This window comes from Cryptomeria japonica, unplaced genomic scaffold (genome assembly GCF_030272615.1).
Source record: "Cryptomeria japonica unplaced genomic scaffold, Sugi_1.0 HiC_scaffold_152, whole genome shotgun sequence".
NCBI classification, from domain to species: Eukaryota; Viridiplantae; Streptophyta; class Pinopsida; order Cupressales; family Cupressaceae; genus Cryptomeria; species Cryptomeria japonica.
Window position 1 is genome coordinate 63,395 of NW_026728974.1, and position 6,606 is coordinate 70,000.

The following is a 6,606-nucleotide window of genomic DNA, read 5'->3' on the forward strand; positions in this document are numbered from 1 at the left end:
ATTTTGGGTGCCCACCTTGCACCAAGTGCGCACCCGGGGCAAACCGAGCGCCTTGGTGCACCGGGGCAAGATCGAGCGTGCACCCGAGGCGCCCCGAACATGCACCAAGGTGCACTCGGCCCACATGTGAGCGCAGGTCGTTGCGCCCGAGGTGGTGTGTGGGCACCGCGTTGCAGACGGGACACTGCACGCACACGACGCCCCGTCCAGGTGCACGCACGTAGGCCGGGCCGGGTGCACACCCGACGCCCTAGCAAGGTGCGCGCACCCGGGCAGGGCTCACACTTGGCGAACGGGGCGCACTTCGCGAGGGAGGGTGTGCACCTCGACGGGGGTGGGTGGCCGGGGTGGATTCGCACGTGGGTCGCGGTTTGCTAAGTACACACTGCGACAAGCTCATAACGGGTGCGATCATACCAGCGTTAGTGCACCGGATCCCATCAGAACTCCGCAGTTAAGCGCGCTTGGGCCGGAGTAGTACTGGGATGGGTGACCTCCCGGGAAGTCCCGGTGTTGCACCCTTTCTTAGTTTTTCGCCGGGCGTCGCAATGCTATTTGAATAAACCTTTTGCCCGTTTGCGTTCTCGTCGGGGCCGGGCCGGGCCGGGGTGCGCTGCCCGCACTACCGCGCGCGCGGGGGCGACACCGAGCGCGCACCCGAGGCGCCCCGAGCACACAGGCCACGGTGCAACCCGGGCGTTGTGCGCGCACCCCGGTGCGCCCGAGGTGCTGCGCGCGCACCCAGGTGAAATCGGTGTGCACCTCGGCCAGTGCGCGCTCGGTCGAGTCGCGCACGTTGGCCAAGGTGCACGGTGATGTTTCTTACTCTAAGGTTCCGCACCAGACGCCCGGGACAGGTGAGCGAAGCTGGGCGGGGCCGGGTGCGCGGCCGGGGCAGGTGCACGCAGCTGGAGAGAGCTTTGGAGCACACCAGAGGTGCGCACCTTGGAGCACACTTCGGAGCGCACCAATGATGCGCTCCATTCAAAAGTTTCCTGAAAAGGCAAAAAAAGTTGAGATTATAGAATTTCCCACTTGAGAGATTGTAAAAAAAAAAAATTTAAAATGAAGGAAACGCGGGTGCCAAGGTGTGCGCGCCCGGGTGCGCAGCCCAGCCAAGGTGTGCGCACCAAGGCGCCCACCCTGGCGAAGGTGCACGCAAGGTGCGCACCCGAGGCAAACCGGACAATTAACCCAACTTTCGACTTCGCGCGCACCTGCGCACCTTGGAGCGCACTTCGGAGCGCTCCTTGTTGCGCACCAATCTTGGGCACCTCGGAGTGCACCATGGCGCCCACCAAGGTGCGCACCCGGGGCAAACCGAGCTCCGACTTCGTGCGCACCTTGGAGCGCACGAAAGGTGCGCACCATGGCGCCCACCAAGGTGCGCAGCCCAGCCAAGGCGTGCGCATCAAGGTGCGCACCCTGGCGAAGGTGCGCACCCGGGGCAAACCGAGCTCCGACTTCGTGCGCACCTTGGAGCGCACAAAGGGTGCGCAACCCAGCCAAGGTGTGCGCACCCCGGGCAAACCGAGCTCCGAATCGTGCGCACCTTGGAGCACACTTCGGAGCCCTCCTTGGTGCGCACCGATGTTGCGCACCTCGGAGCGCACCCGGGGAAAACAATGCAATTAACCCGACTTTCGACTTCGTGGGCACCTCGGAGCGCTCTCGGGTTCGCACCTCGGAGCACACCGAGGTGCGCACCTTTGATGCGCTGCCTTCACCAATTTCCAGAAAAGGCAAGAAAACATTGAGAAGGTGTGCGCACCGAGGTGCCCACCCTGGCGAAGGTGCACGCGAGGTGCGCACCCGGGGCAAACCGGGCTCCGACTTCGTGCACGCCATGCTGCGCACCTTGGAGGGCCATGGTGCGCACCTTGGAGCACACTTCGGAGCGCTCAATGGTGCCCAACCCAGCCAAGGTGCCCACCGCGGCGAAGGTGCACGCGAGGTGCGCACCCGGGGCAAACCGGGCTCCGACTTCGTGCACGCCGCACCTTGGAGCACACTTCGGAGCGCTCCTTGGTGCGCACCAGGGCGCGCAACCCAGCCGAGGTGCCCACCCCGGCGAAGGTGCACGCGGGGTGCGCACCCGAGGCAAACCGGGCTCCGACTTCGTGCACGCCATGGTGCCCACCGCGGCGAAGGTGCACGCGAGGTGCGCACCCGGGGCAAACCGGGCTCCGACTTCGTGCACGCCGCACCTTGGAGCACACTTCGGAGCGCTCCTTGGTGCGCACCAGGGCACGCAACCCAGCCGAGGTGCCCACCCCGGCGAAGGTGCACGCGAGGTGCGCACCCGGGGCAAACCGGGCTCCGACTTCGTGCACGCCATGGTGCCCACCGCGGCGAAGGTGCACGCGAGGTGCGCACCCGGGGCAAACCGGGCTCCGACTTCGTGCACGCCGCACCTTGGAGCACACTTCGGAGCGCTCCTTGGTGCGCACCATGGTGCCCACCAGGGCGCGCAACCCCGCCGAAGGTGCACGCGAGGTGCGCACCCGGGGCAAACCGGGCTCCGACTTCGTGCACGCCGCACCTTGGAGCACACTTCGGAGCGCTCCTTGGTGCGCACCAGGGCGCGCAACCCCGCCGAAGGTGCACGCGAGGTGCGCACCCGGGGCAAACCGGGCTCCGACTTCGTGCACGCCATGGTGCGCACCAGGGTGCCCACCGCGGCGAAGGTGCGCACCCGGGGCAAACCGGGCTCCGACTTCGTGCACGCCGCACCTTGGAGCACACTTCGGAGCGCTCCTTGGTGCGCACCAGGGCGCGCAACCCAGCCGAGGTGCCCACCCCGGCGAAGGTGCACGCGAGGTGCGCACCCGGGGCAAACCGGGCTCCGACTTCGTGCACGCCATGGTGCCCACCGCGGCGAAGGTGCGCACCCGGGGCAAACCGGGCTAGGACTTCGTGCACGCCGCACCTTGGAGCACACTTCGGAGCGCTCCTTGGTGCGCACCATGGTGCCCACCAGGCCGCGCAACCCAGCCAAGGTGTGCGCACCAAGGTGCACGCGAGGTGCGCACCCGGGGCAAACCGGGGTCCGGCTTCGTGCACGCCGCACCTTGGAGCACACATCGGGGCGCTCCCGGGTTCGCACCGGCGTTGCGCACCGTGGTGGGCACCTCGGAGCGCACCGTGGTGGGCACCTCGGAGCACACCAAGGTGGGCAGCGAGGTGCGCACCTTTGATGCGATGCCTTCACTAATTTCCATAAAAGGCAAAAGAAAACGAGATTTTAAAATTTCCGTTTTGAAAGATAGTGAGAAAAAGGGAATGCTGGTGCCATCTTGAGCCCGCCCTGGTGCGCAGCCCAGCCAAGGTGTGCGCACCAAGGTGCCCACCCTGGCGAAGGTGCGCGCCCGGGCAATTAACCCAACTTCCAACTTCGCGCGCGCCAGGGTGGGAGCGCACCCAACAACCGGGCCTGGGAAGAGCCAATGCGAGAAACCCCACCAAACGCTCTGACAAAAAAAGAGGGGGCGCTCCAGTAACCCCGCTTCGGAGCGCACCCTGGGCAAACCCAGCCAGGGTGCCCACCCCGGCCAAGGTGCAGGCGAGGTGCGCACCCGGGGCAAACCGGGCTCCGACAACGTGCACGCCGCACCTTGGAGCACACTTCGTAGCGCTCCCGGGTGCGCACCTCAGAGCACACCAAGGTGGGCAGCGAGGTGCGCACCTTTGATGCGCTGCCTTCACTAATTTCCAGAAAAGGCAAAAAAAAGAGGAGATTTTAAAATTTCCGTTTTGAAAGATAGTGAAAAAAACGGAACGCGGGTGCCATCTTGAGCCCGCCCGGGTGCACAGCCCAGGTAAGGTGCCCACCCTGGCAAAGGTGCGCACCCGGGCAATTAACCCTACTTCCGACTTCGTGCGCGCCAGGGTGGCAACCGGGCCTGGGAAGAGCCAATGCGAGAAACCCCACCAAACGCTCCGACAAAAAAAGAGGCGGCGCTCCAATAACCCCGCTTCGGAGCGCAGCCGGGGCAAACCCAGCCAAGGTGCCCACCCCGACGAAGGTGCACGCGAGGTGCGCACCCGGGGCAAACCGGGCTCCGACAACGTGCACGCAGCACCTTGGAGCACACTTCGAAGCACTCCCGGGTGCCCACCGGCGTTGCGCACCGTGGTGGGCAGCGAGGTGCGCACCTTTGATGCGCTGCCTTCACTAATTTCCAGAAAAGGCAAAAAAAAATGAGATTTTAAAATTTCCGTTTTGAAAGATAGTGAAAAAAACGGAACGCGGGTGCCATCTTGAGCCCGCCCTGGTGCGCAGCCCAGGCAAGGCATGCGCACCAAGGTGCCCACCCGCGGTGCACACCCGGGGCAAACCGGGCTCCGACTTCGTGCAGGCCGCACCTTGGAGCACACTTCGGAGCGCTCCTTGGTGCGCACCATGGTGCCCACCAGGGCGCACCCGGGGCAAACCGGGCTCCGACTTCGTGCACGCCGCACCTTGGAGCACACATCGGAGCGCTCCCAGGTTCGCACCAGCGTTGCGCACCTTTGATGCGCTGCCTTCACTAATTTCCAGAAAAGGCAAAAAAAAACGATATTTTAAAATTTCCGTTCTGAAAGATAGTGAAAAAAACGGAACGCGGGTGCCATCTTGAGCCCTTCCTGGTGCGCAGCCCAGGCAAGTTGTGCGCACCAAGGTGCCCACCCTGGCGGAGGTGCGCGCCCGGGGCAAACCGGGCTCCGACTTCGTGCACTGCATGGTGCCCACCAAGGCGCGCAACCCAGCCAAGGTGCCCACCGCAGCGAAGGTGCACGCGAGGTGCGCACCCGAGGTGCACACCCGGGGCAAACCGAGCTCCGACTTCGTGCACGCCGCACCTTGGAGCACACTTCAGAGCGCTCCTTGGTGCGCACCAGGGCGCGCAACCCAGCCAAGGTGCTCACCCCGGCGAAGGTGCACGCGAGGTGCGCACCCGGGGCAAGCCGGGCTCGGACTTCGTGCACGCCGCACCTTGGAGCACACATCGGAGCGCTCCCGGGTTCGCACCAGCATTGCGCACCTTTGATGCGCTGCCTTCACTAATTTCCAGAAAAGGCAAAAAAAAAAAAAAAACGAGATTTTAAAATTTCCGTTTTGAAAGATAGTGAAAAAAACGGAACGCGGGTGCCATCTTGAGCCCGCCCTGGTGTGCAGCCCAGGCAAGTTGTGCGCACCAAGGCACCCACCCTGGCCAAGGTGGGTCACGGGGTGGGTCCTAGGGTGGGTAACGGGGTGGGTACTAAGGTGCGTGCCAAGGTGGGTCATGGGGTGGGTGCCAAGGTGGGCACCAGGGTGGGTGTGCACCAACCCTAGCCAGGGTAGGTCACGGGGTGGTTGTCGGGGTGGGCGTCAAGGAGCCAAGGTGGGTGGCAAGTAGCCAAGTTGCGTGCCAAGGTGGGTGTCGGGGTGGGTGCCAAGGATCCAAGGTGGGTGCCAAGGAACCAAGGTGGGTGTCTGGGTGGGTGCCGAGGTGGGAGCCAGGGTGGGTCCCAAGGTGAGTGCAAAGGTGGGTGCCAGGGTCAAGGTGAGTGCCAATGTGGGTTCCAAGGTGCCAGGGTCAGGGTGAGTGCCAATGTGGGTTCAAAGGTGCTAAGTTGGGTGCGAGGTTGGGTGCGAGGGTGGGTGGGTGCCAAGGTGTGCTAGGTGGAAGCCCGGGTGGGTCGGCATCCCATGGGTGTCGAGTTGGGTGCCTGATGGGTGCTTCTTGTCAAGTTTTAGTCGTCGGGACTCATTTCGAGCCTTAGAGGTCGTTTCTTGTCCGGTTGCCCTGTCTTCGACCTGGGAACCCAATTTTGGTCCTCGGGTCCCATTTTTTTTTGTCTCGCATCCCACTTTTGGCCTGTGGCCTTTTCGGGGTCGATTCTCGTTTTGGGCATCAGAGCATGTTTCTTCTCCTAAAACCCAATATTTGTTTATTAAGTCTCGGAACACATTTTTGTTCTCGTGGACCCATCATGGGTCTTGGAACGCATTTGTGGTCCTTGGGTCCCATTTTGCATCCCGAAACTTGTGTTTTGGTGCTTGATCCCTATTTTGGGTGCCCACCTTGCACCAAGTGCGCACCCGGGGCAAACCGAGCGCCTTGGTGCACCGGGGCAAGATCGAGCGTGCACCCGAGGCGCCCCGAACATGCACCAAGGTGCACTCGGCCCACATGTGAGCGCAGGTCGTTGCGCCCGAGGTGGTGTGTGGGCACCGCGTTGCAGACGGGACACTGCACGCACACGACGCCCCGTCCAGGTGCACGCACGTAGGCCGGGCCGGGTGCACACCCGACGCCCTAGCAAGGTGCGCGCACCCGGGCAGGGCTCACACTTGGCGAACGGGGCGCACTTCGCGAGGGAGGGTGTGCACCTCGACGGGGGTGGGTGGCCGGGGTGGATTCGCACGTGGGTCGCGGTTTGCTAAGTACACACTGCGACAAGCTCATAACGGGTGCGATCATACCAGCGTTAGTGCACCGGATCCCATCAGAACTCCGCAGTTAAGCGCGCTTGGGCCGGAGTAGTACTGGGATGGGTGACCTCCCGGGAAGTCCCGGTGTTGCACCCTTTTTTAGTTTTTCGCCGGGCGTCGCAATGCTATTTGAATAAACCTTTTGC

The 6,606-nt window shown here is 63.7% G+C and overlaps 2 non-coding genes across 2 annotated transcripts; both read left to right on the forward strand.

Moving 5' to 3' along the window:
- Positions 1–403: 403 nt before the first annotated feature.
- Positions 404–522, forward strand: LOC131866655 (5S ribosomal RNA). Its single transcript, XR_009365256.1, has one exon. It is a non-coding gene; the product is annotated as a 5S ribosomal RNA (ribosomal RNA).
- Positions 523–6,437: 5,915 nt separating this feature from the next.
- Positions 6,438–6,556, forward strand: LOC131866656 (5S ribosomal RNA). The gene has a single exon (XR_009365257.1). It is a non-coding gene; the product is annotated as a 5S ribosomal RNA (ribosomal RNA).
- The last annotated feature ends 50 nt before the right edge of the window (positions 6,557–6,606 follow it).